The 23,376-nt window shown below is 39.9% G+C and overlaps 1 pseudogene; it reads left to right on the top strand.

The window, feature by feature from the left end:
• Window positions 1–23,376, top strand: part of LOC137430846 (glutamate receptor ionotropic, NMDA 2A-like) — a 566,227-nt pseudogene that overhangs the window by 384,540 nt on the left and 158,311 nt on the right.

Raw genomic sequence — 23,376 nt, 5'->3', positions numbered from 1 at the left:
TGGTAGACTGGCGGCCATTTTAGTTGTGAAAAAACCTGATATTGAACACGTCCTCAACCATTTCTCAGACTTGCATTTGCCAATCGTGTTCAAACTTGGCACACAGATAAAGAATGTTGGCTTACATATGCACATCATCTTTTTCTAGAACAGATCCAAGATTACTGACTGGCGACTATTTTTTTTCACTTAAACGTGTCCCCAACCATTTATCTACATGCATGGACCGATTTTGTTCAAACTTGGTACAAAGACAATACATGAGAGTATACGTATGCAGAAGATTTTGATTTGTAATTTAACCAAAGATGGCCGACTGGGGGCCTTTATCTCTTTACAGCAAAATTACGAAAATCACGGTGCTATGACATTTTATGTCTTTTTCTCCTTGTTTGGATTAAAATGGCAGGATTCTAACACATTGCTGACAGCTCAGGGTAAAACCAATACCAAAATGTGTTATTCTGTCACCTCCAATAATAAATAAAGAAATAGAGTTTAGCAACATCTTTCTTCTCCATCATAATTAACAGAGAACAGAATGCTCAATAGCATGACAGATGTGACATTAATAATGGGAAATTACTTTTAAATAAGCCAAGTGTCATTGCTGGAAACCTTCTCGTGTCGTGATTAAATCGTATTCAATATTTGATAGAAAAACAGTGCTAAGGTGTGGAAGAATTATTCTCTCTTTCTCTTTCTCTTTCTCTTTCTCTTTCTCTTTCTCTTTCTCTTTCTCTCTCTCTCTCTCTCTCTCTCTCTCTCTCTGTCTCGCTCTCTCTCTCTCTCTCTGTCTCGCTCTCTCTCTCTCTCTCTCTCTCTCTCTCTCTCTCTCTCTCTCTCTCTCTCTCTCTCTCTCTCTCTCTCTCCACATTATTGAGCCTTTAGAATGGTTCTATGTTTATTTTGATTTCCAGACCATGGGATGGGATTGAAATATGTCTCGTTTTTCATTTTTGTTGCGCCTTCTCTCAAACCACACGAAAAGTGGTTACTAAGGGTATTTGAGGGTGCTGAATCCAAATATGAATGTTGCCAATCCTGAAAATTGCACGTTTCATGATTTAAGCATTTATAATGTATTGTATTGTTTTTTCCACTTAATTTGTTCATTTAGCCCATGGGATGACCACTAAAATTGTTCATTTTCTTAGGGCCTCACACCAAACCACGATTTTTTTCACATGTAAATATTTTAAATAATATTGTTAAACTGATCTGATATGTTTCCACTCCCTGTTTTTGCTCCTGATGTCAGAATATTAAAAAAAAAAAATGTCCGAAATTACGACTATGAATAGCACTGGAAAGACCGCCATTTTCCGGGTGTATTCGGCTCGTTCGTGTGATCCTATAGCATGTATTGTACAGGCATACACTATCAGGTTTGTTTGATGTTATTGACGCTACTTTTTTGAAATACCAACTTCTTTTCCTGGAAGTCCTAGAGCAGTGTCCATGTGTTTTTTGTACCTCTCCCAACCCCACCCCCCTCCCCATGCCTCCTTCCCCCAAGCCCTCTCCCTCCCATAGATCTCCCGATGTCCCTGTTCTCTGCTGGTGTACTTGTTGCTTCCCTCTCTCTCCCCATCTTGTCTCCCGCTCCCTTTATGGTATGTTTTGTGTGTCCGGTTTTTTTTTTTTTTTTTTGTGATTGATGTTAGCTCTTACACAGGCCTTGATCTTGTATTAAAAAAAAGGGTTTATTTTTACTCTCAAATGGGTTTATTCTTGCTCTTAAATGGGTTATTATTACTCTTAAATGGGTTTATTATTACTCTTAAATGGGTTTATTATTACTCTTAAATGGGTTTATTATTACTCTAAAATGGGTTTATTATTACTCTTAAATGGGTTTATTATTACTCTTAAATGGGTTTATTATTACTCTTAAATGGGTTTATTATAACTCTTAAATGGGTTTATTATTACCCTTAAATGGGTTTATTATTTATTACTCTTAAATGGGTTTATTATTACTCTTTAATGGGTTTATTATTACTCTTTAATGGGTTTATTATTACTCTTAAATGGGTTTATTATGACTCTTAAATGGGTTTATTATTACTCTTAAATGGGCTTATTATTACCCTTAAATTGGTTCATTATTTATTGCTCTTAAATGGGTTTATTATTACTCTTAAATGGGTTTATTATTACTCTTAAATGGGTTTATTATGACTCTTAAATGGGTTTATTATTACTCTTAAATGGGTTTATTATAACTCTTAAATGGGCTTATTATTACCCTTAAATGGGTTTATTATTTATTGCTCTTAAATGAGTTTATTACTACTCTTTAAAGGGTTTATTATTACTCTTAAATGGGTTTATTATTACTCTTAAATGGGTTTATTATGACTCTTAAATGGGCTTATTATTACTCTTAAATGGGTTTCTGATTACTCTTAAATGGGTTTATTATTACTCTTAAATGGGTTTATTATTACTCTTAAATGGGTTTATTATTACTCTTAAATGGGTTTATTATTACTCTTAAATGGGTTTATTATTACTCTTAAATGGGTTTATTATTTATTACTCTTGAATGGGTTTATTACTACTCTTAAATGGATTTAAGGATGCTGAATACAAACATGAATGTTACTTGGCTTGAAAAATTAATTCTGCTCACCTGCATTGTAAGGTTTGCTTTTAATAATGTAATGTACATACAGTCACGTGAAAAAGTAAGTACACCCCATATAAAGTTTTGACTTTTTCAACATATTTTAACATATAGCTATTTGATCTTCATTTCAACAATATTGATAGATAAAGGTGATATAATATAACAAATATCATGAAACATTTACATTTTGTAGTCCATTGTATAATTTAAATAAACATAAATGCAAATTTCGCATGTGGAAAAAGTAAGTACACCCTTGGCTCTAATAGGTGGTATTGCCTCCTTTGGCAGAAACAACCTCAAGTAGGCGTTTCTTATAACTGTCTACCAGTCTCTGACATCGACTGGGAGAAATTTTTGCCCACTCCTCCATGCAGAATTCTTTCAGCTGTGCGATGTTTGAGGGGTTTCTTGCATGCACAGCTCGTTTCAAATCCCCCCACAACATCTCGATGGGATTTAGATCCAGGCTTTGACTTGGCCATTCCAGAACCCTCCACTTCTTTCTTTTCAGCCATTCCTTGGTGGATTTACTGGTATGTTTAGGGTCATTGTCATGTTGCAAGGTCCACCTTCGGTTGAGCTTCAACTTTCAGACAGATGGCCTCACATTATCCTCAAGCACCCTCTGGTACAATGAAGAATTCATAGTGGATTCTATGATGGTGAGCTGCCCAGGCCCTGATGCAGCAAACCTGCCCCAAACCATAATATTTCCACCACCATGCTTTACAGTTGGTATCAGGTTCTTGTGGTAAAATGCTGTCTTTGGTTTTCGCCAAACATGTCTTCTGATACTGTGGCCAAATAGCTCTACCTTTGACTCATCTGTCCAGAGCACAATTTTCCAGAAGTGCTGGTCTTTGCCTCGGTGTTCATTGGCAAACTTTAGTCTTTCCCTGATGTTCTTTCTGGACAGCAAAGGTTTCCTCCTGGCACACCTCCCATGTAGATCAAATTTGTGCAGCCTCTTTCTAATGGCAGACTCATGCACTTTGACATCAAGAGTGGCAAGAGCTACCTGTAGGTGCCGTGATGACATTCTGGGGTTCTTAGAGACTTCTTTCAGGATCTTGTGGTCTGCTCTCGGGCTGAACTTGCTGGGGCGGCCTGGCCTGAACAAATTGGGAGTTGTTTGTAATCTTCTCCACTTGTAGATGATCTTCCGGACAGTCGAATGATTGATTTCAAATTGTTTGGAGATCTTTTTAAATCCCTTCCCAGACTCGTAGGCATCTATAACCTTCTTTCTGAAGGCCTCAGTGAGCTCTTTTGATCTAGGCATGGTGATGCCGCACACTTCAACAACAAAGAGCAAACCAAACTAAATGTCAGGTTTAAATAAGACAGGTTCCTCCAAGATCCTCTCTAACGATGTTCTAATCATTTGCACCTGAGCTGGTGCACCTGATTCTAATTTTAGGTATTTGAAGTAGTGATAAATGTAGGGGTGTACTTACTTTTTCCACATGCGAAATTTGCATTTATGTTTATTTAAATTATACAATGGACATCAAAATGTAAATGTTTCATGATATTTGTTACATTATATCACCTTTATCTATCAATATTGTTGAAATGAAGATCAAATAGCTGTATGTTGAAATATGTTGAAAAAGTCAAAACTTTACATAGGGTGTACTTACTTTTTCACGTGACTGTATATAGGCCTGCAATGTTTTATTGTATCTTCCAAGGACATACATGCACATGTGTACCGGAATCCTCTGAAACTATATGGAAATGATGTGCGCAGAAATTTGACAATCCGTTTCATAACTGCTAAGCATTTAAATAACATCCTTCATAATGGCAGTCTTCAAATGGATTTTTAAATCATTTGTGATACAAATTAATTCTTCTTCTTTCTTGAATTATCATTGGAAATAAAAGTTTTCAGGAAACGCTGTGTGTAATTGAATTGTGTTAATCCGTGTATATACATGTATATTCACATGCCCAGTTCAACAGGTATACATACACTGCATATACATCACAACCACCCCCCTTTAAAAATATTTCGCATCATTCTTCTGCTCCAAACGTCACCATCCTTCAAAAATTCACCATCCTTCAAAAATTCACCATAACTTATGAATCATCCATCATCCGACAAAAACCATTCTTAATCAGCCATCATTAATAAATCATGTACATGTACTTTCGACATGCGGTACCGATCTAAATAAACGTCCCCAGAGAAAAGGCAATGATTTTCAAATTGGCAACTATCTCATTGTGTTCATCATAACGTGTGCATATCACATTTTTCAAATTATGTCCTTGAATTTTGGGGATGTTTATTAGAGCGATAGGTGTGCTTAATGAAAAAAACAACCTATGACAAATTTAGTATAAGGAAATAATCTCTTAGTGTTTAATGCTTAGCAGAAACTCAGATTAAGTGCAATTTCACTTACCGTACATTGATAATTATATGCATTCTTGTTTTGATGATAACATACATATATTTCCCCGGAATGTGACATCTTAACTATTAATTATTTAGTACATCCATCAATCACATCCTCTTTTTAATTTATTGTACATGTAATAAGTCTTGTACAGGTAACATACAGGTTTAGTTTGGGGCTAAATATCCAATGAGAATGTATGAAGATTACAATGTAAAATTAGAAGTGTGATCAATTGATCATCTCGCAAAAGATTACCTGTAGCATTCAACAAACACCAATATCATTAAGGAGGATACCTTAATATTAATTCTGTCCTTATAAACACTCAACAAAAAAGAATGAAACGAATCCTTGGAAACAAAGCCAATCAGGTTATCCGTAGAAAATGCCCATCAAACTGATAAAAAAAATAACCCTATATATCAATGGTTCCCAACCTGTGGTACGCGTACCACTGTGGTACACGAGGGCCTTCCAGGTGGTTCGCGACTCAACCTTAAAAAAAAATGATTTGGCCTGATAATTGTTTTATTTCTGATTTCTGATATATTTCATGATTTCCGATGTGCTATGAGCAAAGTTATGCCCCGCATCGACCAGCTGGTGGAGAAGAAACAGATGCAGCCCTCGCATTAAATTGAAATAAGCCTGATATCTTATCGAATTGAGTTTTTCTGGAACCAGGTGGTACGCGTATTGAGTTTTTCTGGAACCAGGTGGTACGCGGCGACGGTACGGGACCTCCAAGTGGTACTCTATCAGAAAACGGTTGGGAAACGATGCTATATATGAATGCATACAAACAAATGATCAGTCACTAAAGTATTTCCAATTTCAATTTCATTTCCACATTGTTCCAGAGGCGGGAGAAAAGAGGAATGAAGGAGTGAAGGTGAGCAGAGAGTCTTGATTTTGGCAATTTACCTGAAGAGGGTTGCTGGCAGATCTTGTGCGACCTGTAGGAATATTTGGGGGACAGAGCACAGATGGAGCTGGGGGAGCAAGGCCGGAGAGGAGTCGGTAGAAGACAGAAAGACCACCAACCTGCCCGCGGTGAGTGAGTGAAAGGCCCTCACATTCAGCTTCAACGCGGGAAATTCCAATGATTCTGAAAGCTTTGGTTTCAACAGCGTGACGCGGAGCTCGGTGTGAGGCAGGAGCACCAGCCCAGAGGGTAGAACAGTACTCCATTGAGCTGCGGATGAAAGCCTTGTATGTGGTGAGGAGCTCAGGTGTGCCAAGGAAGGACTTCACACGACGGAGGATGCCCAGTCGGCGACTGGCTTTGGAGGCCAGCTTGGAAATGTGGTTTTCCCAGGAAAGATCATGGCAGATAGTGAGACCCAAAAGCTTGAGTGACAGAACTTCTTGGAGAGGATTGTTGAAAAAGTGGATGGGAGGGTTGTCCAGTCGGTCTTTTCGGAGAGACATAGTAAGAGTGTGAGATTTGTTCCACTCCACTTCATTTGTTTCAGGATTGAAAGACATGTTCCACTTGTTTGACCAGTCTGTGATTTTGTCCAGGTCTGCAGAGAGTGAGGAGGCTGCAGACTGCCGATCTGAGGGATGGGAAATGGAGCAGCAGAGAGTGGAGTCATCAGCAAAGAGATAGAGAGGATTTTCCAGAGAGTCGGAGGGATCATTGATGAAGACCAGAAAAAGCACAGGGCCCAGAACACTGCCTTTGGGAACTCCAGCCTGAACATGAAGAGGAGATGAGAGAAATCCATTCAGGGCCACACGTTGACTTCGACCAGAGAGGAAGTCCGCAAGCCATGCGTGGATATTTCCATGGATACCATAGGAGGAGAGTTTGGTGAGCAGAGCGGGGTGCCAGACCGTATCGAAGGCACGTGATATGTCAAGGGAGACAGCTCTAATTTCCTGTTTGACATTGAGAACCTCCATCCATTGTTGGCCACGACTGTATGTACTCCCATACCATATTCTACCCCCCCCCCCCCCAAAAAGGCTAAAACCGTAAAATACAGAAATAAATGTACATACATTATAAAGTAAAGAATATATGGCCAAGCCCAGTGTAGGGATTGACAGCATTAATTTTTTGATTTATCTCCTTTTAATCCCCAAATAACTGCATTTCATATGGTTTTATATTCACAATGAATAAATTAAGCTGAAAAAACAATATAATATATTATAAATGCTTATATCATAAAAACCTGCAATTTTCAGGATTGGCAACATTCATATTTGGATTGAGCTCTCTCAAATACCCTTCCCCACCATTTTTGTGTTGTTTGAGAGGAGGCCCCATGAAAATGAAGATTTTTAGTGGTCATCCCATGGTCTATTACCACTGATTACTATTTGCTTTAACTAAATCACAAATAATGAAGAAGTAAATGTTACTTTATTGTCTCCATGGATTCACCTCCTGATATTTTACAATTTTTGTTTTTTTAGTCTTCGGCTTTTGAGTGGTTATCATTAAAATTTGCACATCTAAACCTACTCCAATTATTGCTCTCTTTTACTCTCCAGGTTTATTCCGCTTGTTGCATCTTAAAGTTGACATTCAATACTCATGTTTTCTTGTCTCATAGGCTATGTATGCTCCGTCTCTATTAACGCTTTTCATTTTCAAAAACTGATAATACTTTCAAAATACTAACCTTTTTTTCTAAACCTCAACACCAGTACATCTAATAATAAAAATCGTAGCAAAAAGGGAAAAGAAACTATGACATCTTGGCAAATGTATTGTCGCGTCAGAGGTCCAACTGGCGCAGACCCTCTGAACCAGATGGTCTTTGACCCCCTGTGAATGGAAGAAACGATCTTTACACGTGAGGCTGCGAGTGGACAGCATTTGTGCGCCTATGCAAGCTTTAATAGTGGGACAATCTGTTGCAAGTTATTGTTCCCCAAATGGAGCGGCCAAACATGTTCCAAATCTGATGCTCGCGTGGTAAAGCAGAAGGCAGGAAGACATTCCTTGCAAATGAAGTTTTATTCAAAAATAATATGGGGGATAAGAAAAGACAAGATACTTAGGTTGCAAGCTGAGACCATTTATCGTTCATTTATGTTCTGAGGTAGTAAGGTCGAAAATATTTACTTGAGTATTCAGAGAACAGGACAGGATCTAGCATATACTGGAAGTTTAAATCTTGATTCCTGACAGTTTAGAGGTTTTGTAGGCTATTACTATTAGGTCGGCCTATTTCTCCACGTTGAAGCATGAGCAGCATGTATTACATTTGAATATGGATCAATCAGAGTGCTTGCTTGTGACGTGCAAAATGGTGGTGCACATGGACCAGTGATCGGTTGATCATGTCAAATAGAAAGAAAATCGTCTCTGAAGGACGTCATGCACTACAAAACCATTATAAATGACGCTATTCACCCATATACTCCACTTAGATGGAGTAAATATGAATGTTTGAAAAGTTGGAAGGAATGGATAGTGATTTCCAACTGTCATTTCAAAGGATCATGAGCATCTGATTGAAATCAAGTATAGTGACATTCCTCCTGAAGCAGGTTTTCATGCCATCTGTTTTCAGCATTTTTAAAATCAAAGTCTAATCAAACTTGGTGAGAGGGCCTGATGTGGAAGATGCTGTCCACCTCTGAGTTTGAGGGTCAATGTTCGTCAAGTTCTGCCTATCCGCTGCATCCCAAGCCAAGCATACAGAAAAAAAATTACCTTCACATTCGAGCCCACGCCGAAGCAGATGTCTTACCTGCAGTGTACATAATCTGCAAGAAGGTGAACCGCTACATTAAGGTGTCTCATACAATAACAAAAGACACCTCAATGTGAGCTGAGACTTTTAAAATAAGCTAGTAAACTAGAACGGCGCTCGGTAGAGCGCATACCTCCGCCATGTTGAACTGTTTACGTTTTCTATCCCATTAATAAGCCGGATCTGGATTTGGACTTACACCAAAATCTAATCGGCTTGTTCTTGTCACCTAACCAACTCATCCACCAAGTTTTGGCCAAATCCGACCACAATATTTTGAGATACCATGCGATATATCGTTTTTGCCCTAATTTTCAATGGTGAAAAATTACTAAAAAAAGTTATCTGATCTGGATTCGAATCTTCACCAAAAGAAGTCTAATCATTTCGTCCGTCTCACATATTATCTTCTATCTTCTTCTTCTATCTATATATATATATATAAAAGACAAGTTTTTCTTTGTTTGTTTGTTTGTTTTTTGTTTGTCTGCACGCGCTAATCTCCTGAACGGTGAAAGATAGGAGGAAACCTCTGAAACAAAAAATGTTGCCCTGGAAGCTGCCCTGGATTTGAAAGCCATCCGAGATCATTTTGATGATGAAAGAGAAGTGTTGGTCCGTGAGTCACTCGAAGAAGGACTCGGTCTCTGTCAACAATGGAATATTGAAGTTGAAAGACTTCAGAGACTAAAGAAACGAATGGCTTATGAGAACTCGAGAGACGCTGGGTTAACAGCCAAGAAGGAAATGGAAAGAGTCATGAAGGGAACACTCGACCGTCTTCACAGAGAAATGGATGAAAGGTTCGCTCGTTTGCTCGACACTGACGCCAAGTTTGGGTTCCTCCTCGGTGTCGAGGGACTGTGTTACGGCGCCGACAGTTACGACCTAAAGAAGAAGTGCAAAAATTTGGGCGAATTGTACAGCTCTGATGTTGATGGACAGCAGCTATATGAAGAAATTTTGGATTGCAGACTGTTGCTATCAAGTCGGGCCAACATGAAAATATCAAGACCTGAAGAGCTTCTCGAATGTATTGTTCAGTGTGGAGATGAGAGCGTCTTCCCCAATCTTCGCATTGCTATTCAGATCATGCTAACCATCGCAGTTTCCATCGCCGGCTGTGAGAGATCATTCAGCAAGTTAAAACTAAAACTAAGAATTTGAGAGCCTCCATGGGTCAAGGCAGACTCTGTGATCTTGCTCTGCTGAGTGTAGAAAGAGAAGAAACTGAAAAAACGGACTTTGCGCACATCACAGACCAATTTGCATCGGTGAAAGCAAGGAAGGTGCAGTTCTAATTTTCATGTCGGGCCATAATTTGTTAATTAAAAGATTAACTAGCTTGACTTGTATTTTTGAGCTGATTTTATGGTAAAGTTATCTTAAAGATGGGCGTCAGATGTTTGGACAGGGGCGCAATTTCAGTGCTTGCCATAGGCCCTATTTTCCGTAGATACGCCCCTGACTTTAAGTCCCCATGCGGAGCTTGGTACCTTCGCCATACATCTTTGCGATTGACGGATCACATTAATCAGGGCATCCCTTTGATTGTCCGACAATATTTACCAACTGGGCAAAGCCAACCACAGCGGACATGTAGAAATGTGCAAAGTATGGCTACTGTTCCCTGTGCTTCGACAATTAGATCTCATCTTCTGAGTAATCCTCAGTGAGCACAGCAATAAAATGAAAGCTGGCTCCGAACCCTGAGCAAGGCATATGCACTATGCAGTCTCACACCTCTCAACAGATGATCCATCCTCATAGCCTATTGGCTCCTGGGTGCCTCTGTATCAACCAATGATCATTGAGCTTATTACTCTGCGTTTATAAAATGTGTTTTTGTTACCACTTAATTCCGTTCACGTTTTTCCCTGATGAGGGTGAATCAAAAAGCTTTGGAATGTCTCTTTTATTGTTGAAATGTTTGTTTAAGTTTTATACCCCCAAAAATATGCGCTGTAAAGTACTTTTCTAAAAATCATCGCTGCGTATGACGTCATTAACCTTTGTGTGATGGCACTTCATTGGAGTGCTTGTATGTCATAAATTTGGCTGAGGCCTGCTGGTCAGGTCAGTGGGGTGAGCTGTGGAGCCCTGGAGAGAGGCAGGATAGTCTGAACGGTGGCGACGCCTACTGACAGCCAATGAGAGGGGCCCACTGAGCATGAGGTTGGGCCCTAAAAATAAAGTGGGGGAACCTGTGTGCATGTCAGCGGTGTGGGTGTCTGGCAGCCTCTCTGGAGCAGTTGAGTCCCAGTGAGAGTTGGAGAGTCTAAGTGAAACCTCCCCTCTTTGTTTCCTGGCCTAGTGATGTGCCATCACTCCTCATCACCTTCATCCTGTACCACACCAGAATCCATAGTGCCATCACCATCAACAAGACGAGCTCATGCCTACACAAGCCATCGCCTACATTTACCCTTTGTTCTGGAGAGCATCCAGTATTTTCATTGCCGTTAGTAGGGTTTTATTTCACTCTGTACAATATGTTTGTTTGTTTCTTTTGCCCCATTTGAGAGTATTTTGGGTTGAGGCTCGAAGTAGAGCTGAAACACACACACACACACACACACACACACACACACACACTGACGAGACAAACACCTAACACAGCCACAGAGCTTGGGGGAAGGGTGGCAGCGCCTTCACTGCCATCACTTCCCGGGATACTCTGGCTACCAGAGATGTCACAACAATGGTGGCGCTTTTCTCACTGTACTCAGCGGTGCATTTGCTCAGGAGGAAATTCCTCGTCCCCATGGATGCCAATCACTGGGGATTGTTCGTGCTCTATCCCTTTCGAGCAAGGAAGCACCGTGTACCATTTTTATGAAGTATTTGGTATGAATCGAACCAGTCCAAACCGGACAGGTGTTTCAGGAGCCACCATCTCCTTATTGGATAGTTGTTGGCTCCCTACGGGAGTTCATGCACTCTTTGCCAGTTGTTGCTTTTGGTCCTGGTAGTAAAGCCAGTGAGAGGTGTCGGTTTAGTCGCCGACAAGCGACCATACGGCAGGTAATACTGTGGTTCATGTTATCAGTGGCAGTTCGAAAAGACTGACCTGACAAAAATAGATCTAGTTTCCTTTTTATTTGGAGGTGCCTCTTTTTATTTAAAAGAATAGTGGATGTGTGGAGTATCGTTGAGAGAGAGGAAGACAAATGATGAATTGCGAAAGATGATGGGAATAGAGCCTGTAATGGATGCTGTGAAGAGAAACAGGTTGAGATGGTTTGGTCATGTGTTGAGGAAGGATGAAAGTGACTGGTTGAGAAGAGTGATGGAAATGAATGTAGAAGAAAGTAGAGGACGGGGAAGACTGAGAAAGACGTGGCTAAAGATGGTGGAAGAAGAAATGCGGGCAAGGGGGTTAACAAGGAGAGATGTAGAAAATAGGGCAAAATGGAGAAGATTGTCATGGGGACCGCATGGCTAACCCCCGCTCTAGCAGGGAAAATGGCCTTAAAATGCATATTGTTGTGTTTTATATATATATATATATATATATATATATATATATATATATATATATATATACAGACTTGGCATTTAATATGGAATATTTTTTTTTTTCTTGATTTGGGTTTACTTTCTGAACTCAGTATATCAATCTGGTGAGTTTCTTTTACCCCTCGGTGATGTCTTTGTTGAAAGAACCATGTCACTGATTGTCTTTCGCAGCAAGAAGTCAATAACAGGATTATATCACAGGTGGCGTGACAAAATGTAAGGACAGGTACATTTGACGATTGGCTTCACAATCGGGTATATAAGGGTTGTTGCATTCTGTATTAGTGGAAAACAACTGCTGCACGTCTACAAAAGTTATTGCGGCTTCCTCTGGAGATGGTCCGTCAACTCGACAATGCTGTTTGTCATGGAGTGGTGGCTTTACGAAATTCTGGCATGAAACAGCGTGCTATTGCTCGGCAGTATGGCATCACTCAAGGTCAGGTGTCAAAGATCCTGAAACGAAATGCTCAGAGGGGTGTCCCTACTCCAATACCGAGGCCAGGACGTCCACGCAGAACCACAAGGAGAGATGATCGCCAGCTGCACCGGTTAGTCTGCAATGGCCGTACCAAGTCAGCTAATCGGCTTAGGGCTGAGTGGCAGCAACTGACAAATTTGCCTGTATCCAGAAGGCGAGTCAACCAACGACTGGCTCAAGCAGGCTATCGTGCCAGGCGTCCCCTGAGAAAGCCACCCACGCCTGACCAGACAACACAGCCAGCGCCGATTGCAGTGGGCCAGAGAGCACCGTCAATGGCAGCCAGGACACTGGAATCACGTGACCTTCAGTGACAAGTCTAGATTTCTGGTCTATCGTCAAGATGGCCGCGTCCGAGTGCGCAGACAAGTGCATGAAGCCCACAACGAAGATTGTATAGTGCCAAGAGTCCAAGCTGGAGGTGGTGGGGTGATCGTTTTGGCTGCTTTTCATGCAGGGGGCAAAACTGACCTGGTTGTTCTGAATGGAAACCTGAACCAGTTCAAGTACAGGGTCATTCTGGAAGAAACATTGCTTCCATTTGCTCGTGCAGCCTTTCGAGGAAACTTTGTCTTCCAAGATGACAATGCACGGCCTCATCGTGCTCGCATGATCCAACACTTTCTTGCTGACCGTGGTGTAGAACATATGGAGTGGCCTGCCATGTCCCCGGATATGATTCCGATAGAGAACTTGTGGGCAGAATTAACGCGTCAAATCGACAACTTGGACCAGCAGCCTACCTCTGTGCGTGAATTGCAGCAGACTATTGTCACTGCATGGCAAGCGATTCCTGTCCAAACCTTGGCAAATCTCGTGGACAGCATGCCTCGGCGTGTACATGCTCTCCTGAATGCTCGTGGGGGTTACACGAAGTACTGAACTGTAATTTTACTGTCCGTAATCCCAGTCATAATTTAGCTTTTTTTTTGTTGAATTTTTTTTTAGCTAATGTGCAAAATAAAGAGATACTTCTGGAAAACGTACAGAAGTTTAACACAGTACTGTCCGTGAATTGAGTTCGATATCAGTTTGCATCACTTTCAAGGATCAATTTATTTGCATCGAAATGTCAAATGTGGTTTTTGTTTCTTTTAAAGGTCACATTAACAAAATCTAGAATAATTTCAACATAATTCCAATGAACTTTTGGTTCTAAGTCATCTTGAAAAGTAAGTTCACTCCCACAAAAAAAATTATTCCATATTAAATGCCAAGTCTGTATATATATATATATATATATATATATATATATATATATATATATATATATATATATATATATATATATATATATATATATATATGTATATATACAGTATATATATATATATATATATATATATATATATATATATATATATAATATATATATATATATATATATATATATATATATATATATATATATATATATATATATATATATATACTGTATATATATACTGTATATATATATATATATATATATATATATATATATATATATATATATATATATATATATATGTATATATATATATATATATATGTATATATATATATACAGACTTGGCATTTAATATGGAATAATTTTGTATATATACTGTATATATATATATATATATATATATATATATATATATATATATATATATATATATATATATATATATATGTATATATATATGTATATATATATATATATATGTATATATATATGTATATATATATATATATATATATATATATATATATATACATACATACATACACAGTCGGACCCCGCTATTCACGGAATCCGTGTATTTGCGGTTGATAAAATGCGACATGTTTCTCTATTCACGGAAAAATTGTCCCGCGAATTCGCGCTTTTTTTTTTTAGCGTCTGTGAAATTGTGAAATCGCGACTTCTTCTACGAGCCGCGAGCTTGACCTGCTATGTGATATGCATTTTCATGGCTTTTGCGGCTGCAAATTTTAGCTGGACTATAATCGAGAGCTTCGTGGGATATCCCACCAGATGTGTAAACGAGTCATCCTCCGTGAATTATAGAATGCAAATGCTTCATTAATTCGATTAGTTTGCAATTTACAGTAAAGCATCACCGGAGATGTTACACAATGAAAATGCTTCGGGGGATGTTCCATCAGCGACTAAAACATGTCAACCCCGCGAATTATAGAATGCAAATGCTTCATTAAATCTATTATTGAAATTAGCAGATAGGCTCGATACGGCATCATCTGACAACATTCCCCACAAACAATGGGCTCCCGCAGATACCACAATGCTCGCAATCCTACATATATACAGATTGTGTCCTCGATCTCGATCATTGTTCTCGTCACGTTGCTTCAACCTGTGGATTTGACTCGCTCTGCTCATCGTTCAATTATTACTCCCAAGCGCAAGACCATTGCCGGAGATTCTTCGACTACCAAGAGGCAGAAGAAAGTGATGAGCCTGAACCAGAAAGTGGAGCTGCTCGACCGGCTTTCGAGAGGAGAGAGTGCGACCTCTGTTGGCAGGGATTACGGCATCATCTAATCCACTGTTCATGACATACCGAAGAAGGAGAAGGCCATTCTTGAGAAACTTTCAGTGAGCACTGTATCGAGTACGAATGTGGTAACTCATGTCCAGAATGTCCACATGGAAAGGATGGAGAAGACTCTCAGAATATTGATCGAGGACAACACGCAGACGAGGGACTTCATGCTGAAAACCATGATGCTAAACCGTTCCCTAAACCCGCTCATCGACGATGAGTTGGATGCCATTCCAAAGGTTTCCGAGGAGGAGGTGGAGGCAGGCAGTATTGAGGAAGAGGTGCCGAGGTCCAACCTCACAGTCTAGTTCCTGGGCGAGTTGCTGCAGGACATGCGGGCAATTGTCGACAGGGTGCAAGACTCTGACCCAGTCGTGGAGAGGTACCTCTAGTTCAAGAGGGCCTTGGATGATGCACTGCTCCCTTACAAAGAGCTGCACCGAAATGTTGGGCAATGTGTCAGGCAGCTCTCCATTACCCATTTCTTCAGCCCTGCTCTCTCCACCTCAAGACCATCAGCACCCTCTCCTGCGTTCCTCCCAGCGGCCGCACCAGCATTCTCACCAGCGTCCTCACCTTCTCCTACCTCTCCTGGCTCTCCCTTAGTGAGCGATTTTGTTGCACCATCATTTGAGTCGCCCTCAAAGTTTGAGGAATTAATAGGATTTTAATTCATCATCATCATCATTTTAAAGTTATGTGTGTTTGAAAATAAAAAATTTAAACGGTACATGATGGTGTTGTGTTTTTTTTGTTGTTGTTAACTTTCACAGTACGGTATGGTTAAGCACTCTTAATAAACTGTAAGTGCATTCCTTCAATAAGTTGGAAATGTTACCTGGTGTTGTTGTTTTGTTATTTGAAAGCATTTCTTTATGAAACTGTAATCATGTGCATTTGCGGTCGAAAACATTTTTTACATTTAAAATTTTTCCTCTATGAATCAGGAACCGTCAGGAACCGATAACGCACCCCCATTTTCCCCATTGAAACAATGCCACGGCATACATTCACGGGATTTTCATCAACCGTCGCGGATTTTCGTCAACATTAACAGGTTTTGTCTCACCATTGCCAGGACTTTCATTAACCTTCGCGGATTATCGTCGACATTCTTGGCATTTTCCTGACCATTCACGGATTTTGCCTCACCATTCACGGTTTAGTCCTCTCTGTTCGTGGATTTTCGCAACTCGGGAACCTATCCCCCCTTTTTCCATTGAAACAATGCCCCACTATTCGCTGGTTTCACTATTCGCGGATTTTCCAGGAACGTATCCCCCACGAATAGTCAGACTGTGTGTATATATATATGTATATATATATATATATATATATATATATATATATATATATATATATATATATGTCGTGGGTTTTATAAGCACCTCGTCTCAAACACACGGACAGTGTACAAGAAATTTATTAATTATAAAAATAATACATGCATGGAAGGTGCTGAAGTGCTGTGTAGGACAGTAACGCCACTATGGATGACATCACAGTCATTACAATCATGCACAGCCTGCACCAACTTCTGAGCGAGCTGCAACCCGGATTTGGCTTAATACACTTTCCCCTAGGACAAAGGAACTCAAGGACACAGACTGCCGCCTCGGAGAGAAATTGAACAAAGTTGGCAAGTCAAAGCCTCATAGGGAAAGAATGTTTTGCAAGGTCAAACATGCATAGAATATAATGATAACAGATCCTCCAAAGTCAGACAGTCAGACGCCAATGAAAATAGATCACAATGTGTCGCTGCTGCCACCATCAGGATAGGGAATTTAATGAAATCCCCCACATATATATATATATATATATATATATATATATATATATATACACACACACACAGACTTGGCATTTAATATGGAGTATTTTTTTTGTGGGGGTGAACTTACTTTTCAAGATGTCTTAGAACCAAAAGTTCATTGGAATTATGTTGAAATTATTCTAGATTTTGTTAATGTGACCTTTAAAAGAAACAAAAACCACATTTGACATTTCGAAACAAATAAATTGATCCTTGAAAGTGATGTAAACTGATATCGAACTCAATTCACGGCTGTCCGTGTTAAACTTCTGTACTGTGTTAAAACTACTGTGTTAAACTTCTGTACGTTTTCCAGAAGTATCTCTTTATTTTGCACATTAGCCAATTTTTTTTTTAACAAAAACAAAAGTTAAATTACGACTGGGATTTACGGACATTAAAATTACAGTTCAGTACTTCGTGTAACCCCCACGAGCATTCAGGAGAGCACGTACACGTCGAGGCATGCTGTTCACGAGATTTGCCAAGGTTTGGACAGGAATCGCTTGCCATGCAGTGACAATAGTCTGCTGCAATTCACGCACAGAGGTCGAATGCTGGTCCAAGTTGTCGATTTGATGCGTTAATTCTGCCCACAAGTTCTCTATCGGATTCATATCCGGGGACTTGGCAGGCCACTCCATATGCACTACACCATGGTCAGCAAGAAAGTGTTGGATCATGCGAGCATGATGAAGCCGTGCATTGTCATCTTGGAAGACAAAGTTTCCACGAAAGGCTGCACGAGCAAATGGAAGCAATGTTTCTTCCAGAATGGCCCTGTACTTGAACTGGTTCAGGTTTCCATTCAGAACAACCAGGTCAGTTTTGCCCACTGCATGAAAAGCAGCCCAAACGGTCACCGCACCACCTCCAGCTTGGACTCTTGGCACTATACAATCTTTGTTGTAGGCTTCATGCACTTGTCTGCGCGCTCGGACGCGGCCATCTTGACGATAGACCAGAAATCTAGACTCGTCACTGAAGATCACGTTATTCCAGTGTCCTGGCTGCCATTGACGGTGCTCTCTGGCCCACTGCAATCGGCGCTGGCGGTGTTGTCTGGTCAGGCGTGACTTTCTCCGAGGATGCCTGGCACGATAGCCTGCTTGAACCAGTCGTTGGTTGACTAGCCTTCTGGACACAGGCACATTTGTCAGTTGCTGCCACTTAGCCCTAAGCCGATTAGCTGACTTGGTACGGCCATTGGGGATTAACCGGTGCAGCTGGCGATCTTCCCTCCTTGTGGTTCTGTGGGGACGTCCTGGCCTCGGTATTGGAGTAGGGACACCCCTCTGAGCATTTAGTTTCAGGATCTTTGACACCTGACCTTGAGTGTTGCCATACTGCCGAGCAATAGCACGCTGTTTCATGCCATAATTTCGTAAAGCCACCACTCCATGACAAACAGCATTGTCGAGTTGACGGACCATCTCCAGAGGAAGCGTCAATAACTTTTGTAGACGTGCAGCAGTTGTTTTCCACTAATACAGAATGCAACAACCCTTGTATACCCGACGGTGAAGCCAATCATCAAATGCACCTGTCCGTACATTTTGCCACGCCACCTGTGATATAATCCTGTTGTTGACTTCTTGCTGCGACGGACAATCAGTGACATGGTTCTTTCAACAAATAAATCACCAAAGTGTGATTTGTGGACCAAAGAGTCCAAAGTCACCAAATCACCAAATCACTTGAACTTCTAAGAGGCTTTATATATATGGTCACTGAATTCAACCACCATCTATTTTTGAGGTCAACATAGGCAAAAAGGTCAACATAGGCCAAATTTTTAATATCCTCAATTTTCATCTGATTGACTTGAAAATTGAACAGCATTTGCACATTGAGTCACTAAATAGGGAAATTAACTATTTTTGAGGTCAAAAGGTCAAAGGTCAACTCAAGGTCAACCTTCCAAAATCATCATTTTTCATCTGAAAAATCGTCATTTTTCATCCTGTTGACTCGAGTTTTGATCAAGATTGTAAATTTTAATCTTCATGAAATGGAGAATTTGCTGTATCAATGGAAAACCTTTGGGGGGGGGGGGGTCGTATTTTGCAAGTACCGTGCTCCGCATGACGTCCTCTTGTTTGTTTGTCTGTCTGTGAACAGGATATCTCAAAAAAGTTGTGGTTGGATTCAGCCAAAATTTGGTGGGCAGGCTGGGTGTGTGGCGAGGACGAAATGGTTAGATTTTGGTGACGATCCGGATCCGCATCTGGATCTGAGAATTATTTAAGTGATTCTTCACCATTGAGAGATGGGACCAAAAACGATATATCGCACGATATCGCAAAAAGTTGTCAACGGATTCAGACGAAACTTGGTGGACAGGTTGGGTGTGTGACAAGGAAGAAATCATTCAATTTTGGTGAAGATTCAAATACGGATCTGGATCTGAAAATGTTTAAGTGATTGGAAAATTTGAAAATGTTTAAGGGAAAAGGTTTTTGAAGGTTTTCATTTTCAATCTAATATATATGGCTGCCGAACCACGTGGCTGATGATGTCATCAATTTAATTCTATACAATTTTTGTGTTGATCATGCTCAATAAATTTCAAAGTGATCAGATCAAGTGTTGTATTTGTCAAATTATGATGTTATTATGAAGGCACCGATTGCATGATCATGATATATGCTGTTCACCATGGAGAATACTTGACAATGAATGACGTTTCAGTTTTTTCCTTGAAGTGGTTTCGGAGATATAGAGGTGCAAAGTTTTTCGGTTTTTCCAAGATGCTGCCAGTACAACATGACCTATGAGGTCATCATTGTCATTGGAAAATTCTACAGAAGGAGTCGCTCCTCTGCAGGGAAAATGGCCTTAAATGCCTGTTGTGTGTTGTTGAGTCGCTCCTATGGTGAAAATTTCATGTCAATCGAACCGACTGTTTCAGAGAAAAGCAGACTCACGTTGTGTGCAGACAAACAAATGGACCCAAATGCAATACCCTCTGGCAAGAGTAAAAAAAAGTCTCACTCCTCTGCATATGCACAATTGTGACTCATTCAGAGCCAAAGTACTGCTTTACTACAGGTTCGTGATCTGATTATTGTTCGAATTTAAGTTCAAAATATAACATTCAATTGAAATCAAGTTGTTCCTCGTTCATAAACTGAGATTTGTGGACAGATAGAGAGAAAGACAAAGGGAACCGATTGCTTAACCCTGCACACGCGTGGTAATTAATGAAAACTGTCCATCTGCATTTCTGCACAAAAGTAATTGCACACGCAGTTAATGAGAGGAATCTCTAAAAAAAAAAAATTGGTTTATGGGTGATTATATACCTTCAGTGACCAAAAGTGAATTTGAAGTGAGCTAAATCTTTTCTATCACAAAGTATTATTTATTTACAGTAGAATGAAGAACAGGTCTTGCTCGTAGGGGCTTAGTGCCGATATGCTTTGGCGGACAGGGAGAACAATGGATGGCATCAACAAAATGTTGATCAAAGTATTCTAACCACCAATGGGAGTGAGAAGCTCGCGTTTTGGCCATTAACACTTTGTTGGAGAAAAAGCCCAATTTTGTAGGAGCAAGGGACTTGATCAACCTTCTATTGATTCCATCCATTATAATTTATATACAGGAAAAAACATTTATTTTTAGAAAATATAAATAATTAATATAATGGCAGTTAAGGAAAACATAAAGAAATGCAATGCAAGCAAAAGGAGTACAAGTATGCACATAACGTTTCTGAAACTGTTGCCGATGCAAAAATACAAAGTGCAATCTCCCTGAGTCATAACAAGTAAAACAAGAAAGAGCAATCAGAGATTGCAGACCCTCACCAGGATGTTTTTGGTGGTTTTTAAGGCTTTTGTGTGAAAACAAATATGGCGGCCGAACCACGGAACCGATGACGTCATCATTATTATTTTTTCTCCACCAATTTATCTCTAGATTATGCTCAAGAAATTTCATCTTGATCGGATGAAGTTTTGTACTTGTCGGATTATGACATCATAATGGAGGCACCTATGACATCATCATTAACATATTTTATTCCCCATGGAGAGTTCTTTTCAATGAGCCATGTCTCAATTTTTTCTATGCAGCTATTTTCCGAGATATAGAGGTGCAATTTTTTTCGGTTTTTCCAAGATGGCGGCCGAACCACGTGACTGATGAGGTCATCATGTTTTTTTTTCTCCACCAATTCATGCCTACATGATGCTCAATAAATTTCATCTTGATCAGATGAAGTTTTGTACTTGTCGAATTATGACGTCATAATGGAGGCACCTATGACATCATCATTAACATATTTTATTCCCCATGGAGAGTTCTTTATGATGAGCCATGTCTCAATTTTTTCTATTCCGTGCTTTCGGAGATAAAGTGCTAATTTTTTTGTTTTTTCCAAGATGGCGGCCGAACCACGGGACCTATGACGTTATAATTAATCATTATAAAATTATATAGGTGGAGTTGCACAAATAGTGAAAATTTCCTGTCAATCGGACCAACGGTTGCAGAGATAATCATATTTATTCTGTGCGGACAAACAAACAGACAAACAAACAGACAGACAAATGAAAAATCAGTCAGAGACCGAGGACTTGCCGGAATGTACTTTTTTAAAATCAGCCATTTTGGACAAATATGGCGGCCGAACCACGTGACCGATGACATCATCATTATTTGTTTTCTAAACGAATTTATTCCTTCATGATGCTCAAGAAATTTCATCTTGATCGGATGAAGTTTTGTACTTGTCGAATTATGATGTCATAATGGAGGCACCTATGACATCACCATTAATATCTTTTATTCCCCATGGAGAGTTCTTTACAATAAGCCATGTCTCAATTTTTTTCATTCAGCACTTTCGGAGATATAGAGGTGCAAAGTTTTTCGATTTTTCCAAAATGGCGGCCGAACCACGTGACCGATGACGTCATCATTATATGTTTTCTAAACTAATTTATACCTAGATTATGCTCAAGAAATTTCATCTTGATCGAATGAAGTTTTGTACTTGTCGAATTATGACATCATAATGGAGGCACCTATGACGTCATCATTAACAGATGTTATTCCACATGGAGAGTTCTTTACAAGGAGCCTTGTCTCAATTTTTTCTATTCAGCACTTTCGGAGTTATGGAGGTGCAATTTTTTTCGGTTTTTCCAAGATGGCGGCCAAACCACGTGACCGATGACGTCATCATTATTTTTTTCCTCGTGCAGTTTATGCCGACATGGTGCTCAAGAAATTGCATCTTGATTGGATGAAGTTTTGTACTTGTCGAATTATCGAATTGTGACGTAATAATGGAGGCCTTGGGCCGAGAGAGTTAAAAATTGGGCACAGTCTATTCCAGCGCAAGACAAATATGTGTGTAAAGTATGGCGATTCTATGTGCAACGATGTAGACGTAGTACTGTGCACAAACAGACAGACAGCCAAACCAACCAACCAACATACTTGCCGGAATCTTTTCCGGCAAGTAACAAAGAAACAAACGGACTCAAATGCAATACCCTCTCTTCTGGCGAGGGTAACAAAGAAGAGCAATCGGAGATTGCAGAGCCTTGTGAGTACGTGTTTTCAGTGGTTTTTAAGGCTTTTGTGTTAAAACAAATACGGCACCTGAACCACGTGACCATTGACGTCATCATTAATATTTTTTCTCCACCAATTTATTCCTGGATTATGCTCAAGAAATTTCATCTTGATCGATGAAGTTTTGTACTTGTCAAATTATGACGTCATAATGGAGGCACCTATGACATCACCATCAACATATGTTAGTCCCCATGGAGAGTTCTTCACAATGAGCCATGTCTCAATTTTTTCTATGCAGTGCTTTTGGAGATAGAGGTGCAAATATTTTTTGGGTTTTTTTTCCAAGATGGCGCCAGTACCACGTGACCTATGACGTCATAATTATTATTTTAAAAATCTACAGGATGAGGTGCACCTATGGTTGACAATTTCCTGTCAATCTGACCAACGGTTGCGGAGAAAATCATATTTATTATGTGCGGACAAACAAACAGACAAACGGACTCAAATGCAATACCCTCTCCTCTGGCGAGGGTAAAAATAACAGCTAGAACAACACTCGGTAGAGCGCATACCTCCACCAGGCTCCAGGCTGAGTAGTTTACGTTTTGTATCCCACTGATGGGCCAAATCTGGATTCGGACGTGAACCAAAATCTAAAAATAGGCAATTGTTCTTGTCACCTAACCAATTCATCCACCTAGTTTTGTTACAAGTAAGTCATCCATA

Source organism: Myxine glutinosa, chromosome 1 (genome assembly GCF_964187855.1).
Source record: "Myxine glutinosa chromosome 1, kmMyxGlut1.1, whole genome shotgun sequence".
Taxonomy (NCBI): domain Eukaryota; kingdom Metazoa; phylum Chordata; class Myxini; order Myxiniformes; family Myxinidae; genus Myxine; species Myxine glutinosa.
This window is presented reverse-complemented; position numbering and strand designations above follow the sequence as displayed.